This window comes from Phyllobates terribilis, unplaced genomic scaffold (assembly GCF_046119375.1).
Source record: "Phyllobates terribilis strain yellow unplaced genomic scaffold, ASM4611937v1 Scaffold_2__4_contigs__length_985480577, whole genome shotgun sequence".
Taxonomy (NCBI): domain Eukaryota; kingdom Metazoa; phylum Chordata; class Amphibia; order Anura; family Dendrobatidae; genus Phyllobates; species Phyllobates terribilis.
This window is the reverse complement of record NW_027362762.1, coordinates 333337785-333354485: the sequence shown is the minus strand read 5'-3', so window position 1 is coordinate 333354485 and position 16701 is coordinate 333337785. Positions and strand designations below refer to the sequence as shown.

General features: G+C 41.7%; 1 long non-coding RNA gene across 1 annotated transcript in view; it reads right to left on the bottom strand.

The window, feature by feature from the left end:
* The window catches only part of LOC141208213 (uncharacterized), a 260979-nt gene that overhangs the window by 209527 nt on the left and 34751 nt on the right, over positions 1-16701 (bottom strand). The gene's annotated exons all lie outside the window — the stretch shown is intronic.

The window sequence follows — 16701 nt, the reverse complement described above, 5'->3', positions numbered from 1 at the left end:
CCTACAGGGTCCCTTTATACCCAGTAGGGATCACCGTTATCCCAGGAGGACTACAAGTCCCTGGCTGACCTGAAGCTAGACCCACACAGGACCAGGAGCCACAAGGCCCCAGCGTCCAGGGAGAGTGGTTACCAGCAGAAGGTCCTACTACCAAGCGACAGGTGAAGGAACAGCACGACACATAAGCTAGGCCCAGTTGCAGGCTGGCCAGGAGTATACAGAGAGGCAGACACAGACCAGGAGGCCTTATACCCGCTCACTGGGGAGAAGTCCTGAAGTGCACCCATCCTACTGAGTACCCTGGACCGTACCTGACATCCGCACCAGTAAAGGTATTGAAGCGAATCCCCTGTCCCTGTCAATTACTCCTGCTGCGCCATCCCGCCTGCACTTCAAGTCCCAGCATCACCACACCATCAAACTCCTCACTGCCCCTGGGGCCTGCTCCACCTGTGGGGAGCAGAAACACCTCAGATGCCATCCCAACACCCCCGGAGGTCTGAAGCAGCGCTGGTAAACCTTACCAGGTACCACAGGTGGCGTCATGAACTATTTATTTTATTTTTCCTATCCAAGTTACAAATCCCCTTTTTGGTTGTCCGCCCTGAGCCACGGACTGGGCCAGCCACCGTGATATCCCCCACCAGCAACCATAGGCCTGGCTGCAGAGTACCCCACAGCCCTGGGGGCACGTCACACACAGCTTTCAATATCACAATAGCAGCAGAATAAAAAAACTGATTTTTTGCTCCGCAATAAGAAGCTCTGCAGACTGTGCAGAGCACAATTTCAACCCCACTAAATGAAAAGGTGCACAGTGCTTGCATGATCACATTAGCAAGTGCAAAAAAGATTTGAGGTATACTGAGACATGGAGCTCTATAGCAGCGGTGCACAGCACTATTGCATGGCATGGGCCCTTTGTTTCTGTCAGAATCTCAGTACTTGCACAACAACACCAAAAATGTGCTGCACCAACGGTTGCAGGGGTACACAGGCCAGGAATTATCTACACTGTTTGACTACCACACAAGCGCCCATCTATCTAGCTAATATCTCTCATTACACAGGAGAACACTGAGCTGCGTCTGTCTCCAGCAGTGACATGGATATATTGCCGCTGAGGGAACATGCCCGCTTTTCATATTGAGTGGATATGTGATTTCGGCAGCCAATTGCAGAAGCCCTTATGTCTGGACAACATAGATGCTTCCTGCACTATGATTGACTGGATGCACTATTCTCAGTTAAAGTTAACGCCCACAGGAAAAAAAAACAGTGCGCCGCTGATCCGACCTGTTCTAAGCTCTTTACAGCCCCCACACTCATCTGGCACATGTAACCACTCATCATACACTTGCACTATGCTAACAAAACTGTTCAAAACACCGTGGTTTAACTGTATTCGCGGTCCCGCGCAAATTCGTCAAACTTTTCCTATTTACTTTTCCTATTTTAAGAAAATTTGCTGCTTTTGCAATCACGAATCCGAATGTGCCATATTCGTGCCGAATTTGAAACTTTCGAACATTCACCAAACAAATTCGCTGAACACTAATCTTTACCTATTTAACAGTAATTTTCGTTTTATATTAAAGCGTAATATACACTATCGTTCAAAAGTTTGGGGTCACCCAGACAATTTTGTGTTTTCCATGAAAACTCATACTTTTATTTATCAAATGAGTTGCAAAATGAGTAGAAAATATAGTCCAGACATTGACAAGGTTAGAAATAATGATTTTTATTTGAAAGAATAATTTTCTCCTTCAAACTTTGCTTTCGTCAAAGAATGCTCCCTTTGCAGAAATTACAGCATTGCAGACCTTTGGCATTCTAGCTGTTAATTTGCTGAGGTAATCTTGAGCAATTTCACCCCATGCTTCCTGAATCCCTTCCCATAAGTTGGATTGGCTTGATGGGCACTTTTTGCATATCATAAGGCCAAGCTGCTCCCACAACAGCTCAATGGGGTTGAGATCTGGTGACTGAGCTGGCCACTCCATTACAGATAGAATACCAGCTGCCTGCTTCTTCCCTAAATAGTTCATGCATAATTTGGAGGTGTGCTTTGGGTCATTGTCCTGTTTTAGGATGAAATTGGCTCCAATCCAGCGCTGTCCACAGGGTATGGCATAGCGTTGCAAAATGGAGTGATAGCCTTCCTTATTCAAAATCCCATTTACCTTGTACAAATCTCCCACTTTACCAGCACCAAAGCAACCCAAGACCATCACATTACCTCCACCATGCTTGACAGATGGCGTCAGGCACTCTTCAAGCATCTTTTCTTTTGCTCTGCGTCTCACAAATGTTCTTCTGTGTGATCCAAACACCTTAAACTTTGATTCGTCTGTCCATAAAACTTTTTCCAATCTTCCTCTGTCCAATGTCTGTGTTCTTTTGCCCATATTAGTCTTTTCCTTTTATTAGCCAGCCTCAGATATGGCTTTTTCTTTGCCAATTTGCCCTGAAGGACAGCATCCCGGAGTCACCTCTTCTCTGTAGACCTTGACACTGGCGTTTTGCGTGAACTATTTAATGAAGCTGCCAGTTGAGGAGCTGTGAGGCATCGATTTCTCAAACTGCAGACTCTAATGTACTTGTCTTGCTGCTCAGTTGTGCAGCGGAGCCTCCTACTTCCCTTTCTACTCTGTTTAGAGCCTGTTTGTGCTCTCCTCTGAAGGGAGTAGTACACACCGTGGTAGGAAATCTTCAGTTTCTTGGCAATTTCTCACATGGAATAGCCTTCATTTCTAAGAACAAGAATAGAATGTCAAGTTTCACGTGAAAGTTCTCTTTTTCTGGCCATTTTGAGAGTTTCATAGAACAAACAAATGTAATGCTCCAGATTCTCAACTAGCTCAAAGGAAGGTCAATTTTATAGCTTCTCAAATCAGCCAAACCCTTTTCAGCTGGGCTAACATACTTGTGCAAGGGTTTTCTAGGGTTTTCTAAACATCCATTAGCCTTCTTACACAGTTAGCAAACACAATGTACCATTAAAACACTGGAGTGGTGGTTGTTGGAAATGGCCTCTATACACCTATGTAAATATTGCAATAAAAACAAGACGTTTGTAGCTAGAATAGTCATTTATCACATTAACAATGTATAGAGTGTATTTCTGATTCATTTAAAGTGTTAGCTTCATTGAAAAAAAATGTGCTTTTCTTTTAAAAATAATGAAATTTCTTAATGACCCCAAACTTTTGAACGGTAGTGTAAGTCTTGGATTTAGTACTGCTATTACTCTTAAAGTAGTAGTAAAGGTAGAATGAAACTTTGAAGAACTTAGAAAATCAATATTACGCTTTTGACATTTTTTTCCAAGTTAAGTCATTTCGGTGTAAAAGCACCTTTAAATAGAGAAGCACACTTCCTGCATTAAAGATTGCATGTATTGCTTTTGATGCTTCCCTTGATGAAAGTCAAACATTGGTTGAGTCTGAGTTTCTTTTACTATTGTACTATTTTCCAATAGTACCTTTCATCTTTCAAATTATGCCAAATTTGCCTTGCCTTTCAATAGTAAAATAAATTCTATGTCAAGAAGCTTTCAATCTTTGGTGAGAATGGAGTTAATCTACTTGATTGGTGTCAGTGGTTTGATATATGCCGTTTTTTAGACAGTCAGTCTTCCAATTTAATCTACTTTGAGGCATATTTTCCATCTAATATCTTTATATTATCTTGTCTTGAAAATTCTTTTTGGAGCATATTTTTAATCTCCTTCCTTGAAGGAACTTTTAGCTACATTGCTTGGATGCTGCTGATGTTGATCAATGTCAATGTCTTTAGCATTAGAGATCATTGGGCTTTACTGTTTGTGAGCAGCATCCACTTTTGGTACGTATTCTCCTTGACCAAAAACTGTAACATTACAAAGTATGACTCAGTGCTTCATTTGCTGGATTTCCATACATTAATCATATTGCTTTTTTACCATTGTACATGAAAACACGCTATTTACATTTGCTCATATTGCAGTTATAATTTAATGACATAATAATTGTAGATTCTGTGTTTTCATGAGCAAATGAGTAAACACAGCCAGTGTTTTTATCAGAAATTGTGAACTTCAGAAGATGAAGTGTTAACAAGTATTGACAACTGATGATATATAATTTTGAAATGGCAAGCAAAACTGTGAAGTCTTAAAATAATGATATGCTAAAATAGAAAGGTAATAGCAGTGTGTGAAAATATACAGTTAAATGAAGTACAAAGCAAAATATTGGTTGTTTAGAAATATGAATACACTTGTGATAAGCAGCAACCATAAGAATTTTTTACTTTAGAAGTGGTAGAATTGAATTTGGATGTGATGAGATTTTCAGCAGATCAATGTGACTTACATTTTATAAAATTAGAAGATTATATCATTGATGTTAGCATTTTAAAGTTTAACCCATCTCAAGAAAAAGTAAAACATTGATTTGCCATTTGTGAGATACTCTGCAAATGATGCAAATCAGATTGATTTAGAATTTGGGGAAAAAAGAGGAGTATAACAAGTTTACTCTAGTCATACCATAGATTATTGTCTATAAACAATTGCTATAGCTCAGTTTAGAACATAAATGAACAAGAAAGTCATAGTACTTCTATAAACCATTTGTACACAGTGGGAGTTTAATATGCTAGGTATACAATGTTTTGCTCGCTGCTAAAAAAAATGAATATTCACTGCTCCCCATGCTCATGGGCATGGGGAGCAGTGAATATTCATTTTCTTTAACAGCGCACAGTGTAGCCGCAGCGCATTCTCATACAGCTGCTCGGTGGTCGCGTGTGCTCGCTATTAAAGGCCATCAATATTGACTACAACCCACTGCCATGGGAGTGGGGAGTAGTGAATATTCATGCTCTTTAGCAGCAGGCACATGCGACAGCCGAGCCGCAGCAGGAGCTGTGCTGCAGCTACAGTGTAGGCGCTATCAAGGAGAGTGAACAGTTACTACTCCCCACGCCTGTAGTCCCAGTGTGGAGAGCAATGACTTTTCCGGCAGATCATCTCACAGTGTGAGGGCGCATGACAGTTATGTCATGCACGGCTCACACTGTGAGATTAGTGCTGGCAGCAAAGCAGGACGCAGCGCTGGAACAGAGGGAAGAAAGGTGAGAATAATTGTTTATTTTTTTGTGTGCAGCATGATGGCGATGAAGGTACCATGCATACCAGGATGGGGGGGTGCCATGAATGTCAGGAAGAGGGATGAGGGGGCAATGCATACCAGGAAGAGGGATGAGGCGGTCATGCATACCAGGAAGAGGGATGAAGGGTGCTATGCATACCAGGATTGAGGGGTGCCAAGTATACCAGGATGAGGGGGCCATGCATACCAGGATGATTGGGGCCATGCATACCAGGATGGGGATCAGGGGTGCCTGCATACCAGGTTGGGGATGAGGGGTGCCATGCATGCCAGGATGGGGATGGGGGCCATGTATAACAGGAAGGAAGGGGTCATATATGCCAGGATGGGGGATATTAGCAGAATTGGGGGACATTACCCCTATAACAGTGACAGCAGCAGACCTCCTCCCCCTTAATAGTGCATCATGACCATATTTTTTGCTTACATTTTTTTCTATTTTCCTCCTCTAAAATCTAGGGGCGTCTTATGGTCCGGTGCATCTTATAGTCCAAAAAATATGGTACTTGATGCCCTCTGGGAAAATGGCCTGATGTACTCCAGGAGGTACCCATTCCAGGTGCAGGTCCAGAAAAATTGAACAGTGTATACTTTGAAATATCCAAGCGACATTAGACCATTCTGTGATTCCCTGGACATTCCCAGAATCCATAAATCTGACTGGCCACCTGCTCTACTATTGCCACAGAGAGTTACAGCACATCGCAGAGGGCATTCAATGAATTAGGAACTTGATGGTGATGCACCTACATGGGAAAGGAACCAGCAAATCATATGAGCTCCTAAAATTAATCTGGTCTTCCCTGATGAGAGAGACAGTATGCAGATGTTTATTTTTTTCTTTAAGCATATAATTAGATATAGCTAAATAGAGTTTACAATGCCACTCTTTCACTATATAGAATGTCTCAGCTCATATAATATCTTAGAACAACATTTAAGTTGAGTTATTATATTACTGTAATATCAGGTTGTATTACTTTACCTGCTATACTGTATATTCCATGGTTTCCCCTAATAGAAGCCCTAGGTCTGAAAGTTTGACTTACGCCTGTAAAGACAACCCCAAGTTAGGGACTTGCATTGGGATCTGCTTGTTTTGCAGTTTCCTAGTGTTTGATTTATTCATAATCTATACCTCTTAGATTAGACGCTGAGAGATAGACGATACTATCCAATATCTATACTTCCTCCTTGGTCTTAATCTTTCTGTACTTTTTTCCTTTACCCCTCCCCCCCTTTTTTCATATAATATGACACAACTCAAAACTTACAATTGCTCATTGAATGTCAGCGGACTTAATGTTCCAGAGAAAAGAGCTCAAGTGTTTTATTATATGCATAAACATGTACATTTTCTCTTTCTTCAGGAAAACCACTTTACAGATGATCATATACCTCAGTTTACTAACAGATATTATTCCTCTTGGCGTCATAGTACAAATACTGTTTCGAAGTCTAAGGGGGTGAATATAGGCATACACAAATCTCTGCTGCATACTCTTTTAGAAACACTGTCTGACACGGAGGGCAGAGTATGTGTTTGTTAAGACTTCTATCAACTCCAAAATTTTGACTATGGCAGCTTTTGTCTCCCTAATTGTGGCTAAATTAAGGCATACTTAAACAAACTAAAAAATCTGCGTAGGGCCTTATTATCATTGGAGGTGACTTTAAGTCTGTCTTGGATCCTTCTTTAGATGCATCCCTGGGAAGAGGTCACCAATCTAAAACACAAACAAAAGCTTTGCTAAACGTGCTCTGGTCTCTACAACTGGTCGATGTATAGAGATACTACATCCAGACTTAAAGAACTATACATATTATTCTCCTTTACACAATATGCATAGCTATATAGATTTTTTCTTAATTAGCCATCACTTTCTTGCATGGCATCCTACATCTCAGATAGGAAATGCTATATGGTCAGATCATACTCCTGTATATTGTAATCTGACTATACCCGACTCCGAACAAGGCTTCAGATGTTGGAGCTGAAATGATAATCTGCTTAAAGACTCACTCTGTGTCTCAGACCTTCATGAGACTATAGACTCCTTCAAAAATATTCATGAGCATGATGAAACTGCCTTACCATTTCAATGGGAAGCACTGAAATGCATCCTCAGAGGGATACTACTAAAACAAGGATCCAGGCAAAAAAGAGGGAGCAGCTAAAGTTTCCCATTTGCTTGAGCGGATTGATCTCCTTGACAAACAAAATCTGCTTTCCTCCAGGTATACACAGACACGCTTAACACTAGAAAGGAGCTAAGGTCTTTAACCCCTTTGTGACGGAGCCAATTTTGACCTTAATGACTAGGCCAAATTTTTGAAATTTTTGAATCCCACTGATTCTAAGATTTTTTTTTTTTATTGTACTTCATGATAGTATTACAATTTGTTCGATACGACTTGCGTTTATTTGTCTTTTTTTACTTTTAGATCGCAAAAATGTCTGTAATCGAGAGCGGACACCATGTCGCATTTGGAGAGCCACTTTCCATTTTGGAAACTAGATTCTTTAAGGAATGTATCTAGATGTGTGGGGAGCACCTTGATCCCTCAGGTGCTTCACAGAGGTTTATAACATACAGCCGTGAAAATTAAAAATCACATTTTTCCCACATAAATGTATTTTTAACCTCAATTGTTTTATTTTTACAAGGGTAACAGGAGGAAACAAAACAACATGTATAACAGCCTATGATGTCCAGAAATATACTGACATTGCCTGAAAAGAAAAAATACATGTTTGACGGGCACCTTTACTATTATGATGCCAGGATAACACATGCGTATGATTGTATACTGTGCTTGTAAATTATGCTGTCCATTTACTTTGTAACTGGATTCATTGATACTCGGATTGGAAATATTGCCACTTCCTTTCATGTACCCATTTTTGTGGACTTACATGTTTATCTCTCTGTTTTGTGTAGTTTTCACCCATGACCTACTATTTTATTGGTTGTGCTCTACTCAGGAGTGTCAATTGGACCTCCTTTTTATATTTTGATATACAATAAAACTGATTTTTTATCTGGAATCATCATGATGTTGACTTGACTCTTTTTGGGGCTCTGTCACTCCATTCTGCTTGTAGGGTGCACTTTATTGGGAGTGCCCACATATGAACTATGGTTTATCTATACCACCATGTTTTTCGGTCTATATGCTTCTGTACTTTCTTACCAATCTGATGAATATTATTATAATTACCATGTCCGGAGATAACCACAGGCTGCTAGGACAAAAGATCAAAAGTGATGCCTTGTCCTGACAGCAGCCGCTGCCTGCAGCGGTCCAGACGTCCACATGGGCATAATCATATCAGTGCAGGTGCCTGGCACTTCAAAGTGCCCTGCTACCTGGATGCTCATGAGTGTGAGCAGGGATGCGTGTGCCAGAGCGATGATGTCATATCACCACGCCGGCACTTTTGACCTCCAAGCACACGTGCAGGCAGGGCAGGCGTCAGCACCTAACACACGGGCAAGTGCCGGGGCCCTGAGCAGGCGGGGGCCCACTCGCCGTCAGGCACCCTGCCGCACCATGGTACTTGTGAGTGGAGGAGAGCGGTGTCAGATCCCTCCCCCCCGCCTGCTCAGGGCCCCGGCAGCTGGCGCAATACTTACCTCTCCTCGTGCCTCCGCAGCAAGTCCTGTCTCTTCCGCGGCTGCTGCACTGTGACGTCTCAGGTCAGAGGGCGCGGTGACGTCTTTACACCACGCTCTCTCCTGAGCTGTCACAGCACAGAGCGGGAAGATGCCGGTGTGCCTGAGGCGTCCGGAGCAGCGGCAGCAGATGAGAAGTGAGCTGAGTATTTGATTTTTTTTTTATTGTATGGAGGCATGGGGCATTATATAGTGGGGTGGGGGGGTGACATCCTGCATGGCGCATTATAAGGGAGGGGGTGTGTGTGACATCCTGCATGGGGCATTATAAGGGAGGGGGGATGTGACATCCTGCATGGGGCATTATAAGGCAGGTGGTGGTGTGTGACATCCTGCATGGGGCATTATAAGGGAGGGGGTGTGTGACATCCTGCATGGGGCATTATAAGGGGGGTGACATCCTGCATGGGACATTATAAGGGGGGTGACATCCTGCATGGGTCATTATAAGGGAGTGGGGTGTGTGACATCCTGCATGGGGCATTATAAGGGGGGGGTGACATCCTGCATGGGGCATTATAACGGAGAGGGGGTGTGTGACATCCTGCATGGGGCATTATAAGGGAGGGGTGTGTGACATCCTGCATGGGGCATATAAGGGGGGTGACATCCTGCATGGGGTATTATAAGGGAGGGAAGGTGTGTGACATCCTGCATGGGGCATTATAAGGGATGGGGGTGACATCCTGCATGGGGCATTATAAGGGAGGGGGGTGTGACATCCTGCATGGGGCATTATAAGGGAGGGTGTGTGTGACATCCTGCATGGGGCATTATAAGGGGGGTGACATCCTACATGGGGCATTATTAGGGGGGGTGATATAATGCATGGGGCATTATAAGGGGGGTGACATCCTGCATGGGGCATTGTAAGGGGGTGACATCCTGCATAGAGCATTATATGGAGGGAACAGCCTGTGTGGGGCATTATGTGGGGGGAACAGCCTGCATGGAGCATTATGTGGGGGAACAGCCTGCATGGAGCATTATATGGGGGCCAGTATTCTGCATGGAGCTTTATATGGGGCCAGCATCCTGTATGGAGAGTTATATGGGGGCCAGTATCCTGTATGGAGCATTATATGGGGGCCAGTATCCTGTATGGAGCATTTTATGGGGCCAGTATTCTGTATGGAGCAATTCGCCGGTTTCTGAGCTATTGTAGAATTTACAATAGATATCACTCATGTAATGTAAGAAGCAAAATCTTTGGCCTTGTACTATATATATATTTCTCTGCGGTATCTGTGCATCATAAATCGTGGTATGTGTTAAAGGGGCCGACTGAGACTCTTTCGCCCGGGGCCCACAAAAACCTGGAGCCAGCCCTGCGTGCCGGGGAACATTTCCACATGGAAGCGTGCCCCGCCAGGCTTAAATATCTGGTGGGAGCAGCTCTCAGTCTCTGCATCTTGTCTCTTGCTCCCCTCACACACTGTACTCCCCCTGTACTCAGCCCTGTCGCCTCGGCTCTCTCTCTCTGTGCCTCAGTCCCATCATGTATAGCCCCCTCTGAGTCCCCTTCCTTTCCTTGCTCCACCTCAGCCGCTCTGTCAGCCCTCAGACCTTTCCTGCTCTGACCCCATGCTTTCTTCTCCTGTCCTGATGTGCATTGTCTGTCTGCCACCTCTCCTCCTGCTCCCCTCCCTCACTGTACTCTCCTTCAGCCCTGTCCTCTTGCTTCTCACTCTGCTGCTCCCACCTGACCTGCCTCTGCCCCTTCCTCCTCTCTCTCACTATCCAGGGTCACCAGCATCTCGTCTCTACAGCAGCCCCCTTCTGCTCTACTGCACTGTCCCTCTGCCCCCTCCTCTACAGATGCACCATCAGCATCCTCGCCTCTCTCCCCATACAATCCCACTCAGTGTCCCTCCTCTGTGCCTCTGCCTTTTCTATTCTCCCCACAGTGCCCCACTCAGTGTCCCATCTCAGCTCCTCTGCCCCCCCTCTTCAGATATAATCCTCACCTACCTGACTGTTCAACTCCCTCTGAGCATCTCCTCTTCCTGCACCACTCCTATACAACCACAGCCCCACCATGTGCATACCCTCTCCATCCAGCAGGATCTTCAGACCAGGATCCAGCAGTTTCAGCACGCTATACTAGGCTAAGTATCCTCCCCATGACCCCGGGCCCCTGAATTTCTGTATTAACCCCTTGTTGCATTGCTATTAACCCCTTGATCTCCGTAGGGATAGTGAGTGAAAGGTGGGCTATAATTGTTATGTGTGTGTTTTTGGGTAGCGTGGGTGGAAAATATAATCGGTAATTGTGGGTTTCATTGTCATTATTATTGTGTTCTATTATTTTATCCAGTATTGGTGTGGTAATTAACAGGATATTAACTGTAGACTTGTGTTTAATAAATATTCTTTATTGATATATGGCTCATCTCAGTTAGTCGCCGTTCGTTCATATATTATATAGCAAAGGAACCAGAGAGCGTTAAGGCGTCAGTTATTAGTTGGATATTAATTTAGTCAAGCCTGACATTAATAATTAATATTCGGAGTACTCCTTTAACATTAATATTAACAACCAGAAACTTTTTTACTGTTATTATTGAACATAATTTGAATGTTCTGTTTTCATATTAATGTTGTTAAACCCCCCAAAAATATTTAAAGTAAAAAAAAAGTTTGAAAAGTCTGTCAGTGCACTGTATTATTGAAATGGCTGTTGATAACTACCGGGTTACAATATGTTTCTATTGTGAAGTCATTTTGAGATTGCTAAAGCTGTGTTTGAGTTAAAGAACTTGAAAGGGCTTGGATGCAGTCCAGTGAGAACTCAGGGTAATTACTGGCTTTGCAGTATTGCGATTTTTGTCAAATTGATTTTAAGCAATTCACTTTTTTTAAGAAAACAAATTGACAAACCTGGCAAATTTGAACTTCAAAAGATTTGATTACCTCTTGTCAAGTTCTAAAATAAACACGAATTGGAAAGTAAAATAGTTCTTTATATCACAAGTTTCTATGTAATCGAAAAAAGGTTAGTAATGTGAAAAAAAATAAAGAGGAATAACTTGATACAGAAATCATAAAGCTACTTATCAAATTAAAATGTAATTGAAGACCGCTTGATATAGTTTGTTCGATATAGAATTGCATCTACACCACTTTTCATTTTTTGCATAAATATTAATTATTTGAAAACTGAATGAAATATACTTGCCGGACATTCATTGGTGTTTACTCGGGACTTTGACAATGGTTCATATACATTTCAATTACTTTACTATTTATTCAATTATTGCTTTCATTTAACAGACTGATAATAATGTTCATACAAATTACTTCGAAATGAATTATTTATTTTGAAATATCTCATTAGAAAGTATGAAATAAAACAAATGATGAAAAAATATTTTAATTAATTTAAAAAAATTTGTGCAGTTGGAAAAAAGATTAAACATATTTTTCTAAAAAATATACAATATTCTGTCTACAGAAAAGATGTGTTCCATTATTTCTAACCAGTTCCCTTCTAATATATTCATGTTTAAGTCAAATATTTTATTGTTCTGGTTTGTTTTGTTTGAAATTCTCATAATAATTGCATACTAATTGTTTCCTGAGAGAGTTTCTGCATTCACACAGTCACATTACACTAAATTATTTCATGGCAACACTTAATCGTGCAGCTTAATGAAATGCAACTCCCATGTCTACCAATTATATTTGCTAAGAAAGCAATTATGAAAAGTATGTATAGTCATTGATTTTGGCATGACAAGGAAACTAGCCATATAAATCTTGTTTTAACTGACACCCAAAACAGCAATTGTAATTGAAATTAGTCATATAAAGTTATACAGCATGTAATTTAAACTCAGGTCATATAATAAGGTGGGAAAGTTCATTAAGAGTGTAATCTGAAAAAGACATTCATTTTTCAAAAATGTCTAACATGGGCGATGGTCTTCCATTGGGACTCGCAACCTATCAAGAGACTTGGAACTCAACTATCCCCAACTTTGTGTTTTTTTTACGAGGTACCACAAATGTGCTGATCACAGTATTCTGTCCGTTATGTGTCTGTGTCTTGTAGGAGGTCTGCAATGATGCTTGAATTCTTTTTAACTGTAGAAGCTGATATTGATGGCCAACAAAGGTAAAAAGGTCAGAATGTCTCAATTGTTATATTGCAACAAAAGACAAATGATTATTTCTTATTAATTTTCATAATGTGTTGATCTTCTGGTCCATAAAATACGATTTTCCAAAAGCAAAAAAAGGCTATTAATATACAGCAACAAGAAGTAGAACACTACATATGGATTTTATATAAAGCACACAAATACAGTCAAATACATTATAAATTCAAATATAGTAAGATTTCACAAGTGGTCTCTTCCAGCAGGCAGAATTATATTTTTTAGGGCACAGTCAGATGACCTTATGAATTGAACTTAGATCGGAACGCAGTGCATGGATTGGTCAGTTGTTCTCCCAACTCGAGTGTGACAGCTGCATAGAAATACATAAAGCTATCATGCTCAGGTCGGAGGGCCGGTAGCCAGTCAGTGCACTATGTTCCGACGACGGACTCATTTATACGGTAGTCTGACTATGCCTTAACTGTGACTTATTACAGCTTTTATATGGCAGCTAAACCCCTATATGCTTAGGCTCGAGGGTAATATTAGTGTTTAGAGAAAGCATAGTTTGAAAAAAAACTCTAGAAAGGGCATAAGAGTCAAGTTAGCATCTCTGCTTACTTTTTTACTGCTTGTTTAACTTGATTGACAAGTCTCCTATATATAAATAGGGAGAAACTGTTAGTCAAGCTAATGCAGTCAGGAAGAAATAAATGGATAACCATCTTCTGGACTCTTCTACCTATTCCTTGCTTATCTTTTTTCTCTAAAATGCTGCCACATGACAGAATAAAACAGCTGTAAACTTCATAAAAAAACTGGCAAAAAATACATGTGATCCTAGACAAAGTTGTAGGCAGAAGATTGTTTTGTTGATTATTAATCTTTTTTTAATTTGACATTGTGTAATTACAATGACTGGTAAACAACAATAAATTTACAAGCAGAATATATATGACAACGTAATAAAAGAACATCAGGGCATAATATTTTATAAGAAAAAAAGAATAAGCTAAATTATTTCTATTTCTAGCTAATAGCTTTATCTACAATGTCATCCAAGTTGACATCAATATTAATTGAATCCGTGAATTTCTGTACTGTGCCTACTTTTTTGTTGACATATCACATTTTAATATAGTAGAATAACATAACAGAACACTATTATTAATGTGCAAACTCATTAAGGAGGCCAAAACTTGCATAAGCAAAGCTAACACTTCTCGCTGACTATAGACATTTAAATTGCATCTACACAAATACTCTTCATTTTTTAACGTTGTTTCTTTAACCTTTTGGAGATGAGGGCATTTATCTTTATTTCACTTTCGTTGTTTTTCTTTACAGTATTGCAGTCTATTGAATAAATGATGATCTCTTATGAAGTTCTGCCGTAGCCTGGGCTTTATCATTTTACTTAAATAGCTGTCATGTTTGCCTTTGTTAGGCGTTCTTGCTCTTATGACAACTCATAGAACCCATGTGTGATAACTGTGAGAACCTGGTATCAGCCCTACACCGGGGCAACCTCACACATGTTCTTTGCATGGTTCACGTCCTCAACCTGGTGGTAGAGCAATTTCTCCGCCACTATCCTGGCCTGGATGTGCTGGTGCAGAAAACACGGTCACTGTGTGCTCAATACCGCAATTCGCACCCTGCGGGTCATCGACTTGTATCGCTACAAAGGTCTTTCAGCCTACCGGTTAACCGGTTGATAAGCGATGTGCCGACATGGTGGAATTCAACTCATGTTGCATCAACTGTGGCAGCAGCCTGGTGCAGTATGTCATTTTGCATAGCTCGGGCCAAAGCAGTACTGACGTGGTGCAAATCACGCTTGCAGAGTGGGCACAGATGAAGGACCTCTGCACCCTTTTTCACAGTTTCAAAATGACTAATAAGATGGTTACCACTGAAGATGCCATAATCAGCATCACTATTCCAGTCATCTGGAGCACACTTTGAATAGTCTGTGGGGGAAGGCGGTGATATCAGAGGAAGAGTAGGATGCAGAGGAGGATGCGGAAGGGATAACAATATCTGTAAGTTCCTGACTGTCGTCTCACAGGTGGGTGGCATAGGAAGGTTGATTACAGATATCGAGGGGGGCTCATAGTACCAGACAGACTGTTAGTGAAGGTACAGGATCAAGGAACAAATGGATAAGGAGGAAGAGGTGATGGGCGAGCAACAGTCAGGAGATGAAGAGGATAATGTTCTCCTCTCCCCTCTCTGTTGTCCGTGGTTGGTGGGAGGGGACAGAGGAAGCAAGCTTGAGTGTTAACCCGCCACCAATACACCATGGACTTGGACCTGATGTAAGCGCCCGACACATGAGTGCCTTCTTGCTGCACTATGTGCAACATGATGCTTATGTTGTTAGGATTACAAATAATGCTGACTACTGGGTTGTCGCTCTGTTAGATCCACGGTACAAGAGTAAATTTTGCCAATGCTTCTCCCCCCTGAAAAGGGATGCGCACATGCTGGAGTATCGAAACACGCTTGTAGACAATCTTAAAAATAGTTTTCCCCAAGACAGCAGGGAGGCATATAATGTGCATCACAGTTCTAGACTTCCAACCCCGGGAACGTTGAGTCGTCAACTCGAAAACATTAGCAGCAGTGTAAGTAGTAGAAGCAATTTCTGAGAGTCATTTTGCACCTTTTTTAGACCAGCCTGTTCACCAGCAGAACAGAGTACAAGTCTGAAACATAGTGAATGGCTGGAGAAGATGGTGCAGGAGTATCTCAAGCTTACCAGCCATGCCATCAGTGGCAGCTTGGACCCTATAGCATTTTGGTCTTCAAAAATGCAAGAGTCGCCTGAGCTCACCTGTCACGCCTTGGAGGTTTTGTCATTCCCAGCAGCTAGCGTTCTCTCAGAACGTGCCTTCAGAATTGCTGGTGGTGCCTGATTGATAAGCGCATCCGGCTGTCCCCTGAAAGTGTTGACCGCCTAACTTTCATCAAGATGAAGAAGTCATGGATCTCCATGGACATTTTCACCACAGACAGGGTGATGGTTTAGTCTTTAGAATGCTGCATTGATCTCTCCTTATTGCAGTCTGTGACACCTTTGTTGTGGCTTCTGTGCCTGCTGTTGCTCCTGCTGCTGATGTTACTAACAATTTTTTGAAATGTGGAAACTCGAAGTTGGGTCTCCATCTGGTGGGTTGTCTGTAGTGGAAGTGTTGTCAGAGCCCCATTATATTATTTATACTCTGGGGAAATTGATGCCACTTTAGTGGTGTATGGCAATAATTTTTTGAAATGCGGAGACTCCAAGTTGGGTCTTCATCTGGTGGGTTGTCTGTAGTGGAAGGGGTGTCACAGCCCCATTATATTATTTCTGCTTTGGGGAGATTGATGCCACTTTAGTGGTATATGCCCCTGGTTTTTAAAAAAATGTTTGCAGTCCAAGTTGAGTCTAATTCATGTGTGTTGCCTCTAATAGTAGGGCTCCCAGACTGGCAGGCTTGCATTTAATTTCAATCAACTACCTGTGTTACTATCCTTTTCTACCACTATTTCTACCAATAGTAGTCTACGAAACTGATGTTTGTGCAACCTGGGTGTGGCTAAGCAGAAAAGCAGTTTAAGCTTTTGCATGAGGTATCAGGGCTCCCAGTACAGCAGACCTACAGTACAGACCAAAAGTTTGGACACACCTTCTCATTTAAAGATTTTTCTGTATTTTCATGACTACGAAAATTGTACATTCACACTGAAGGCATCAAAACTATGAATTAGCACATG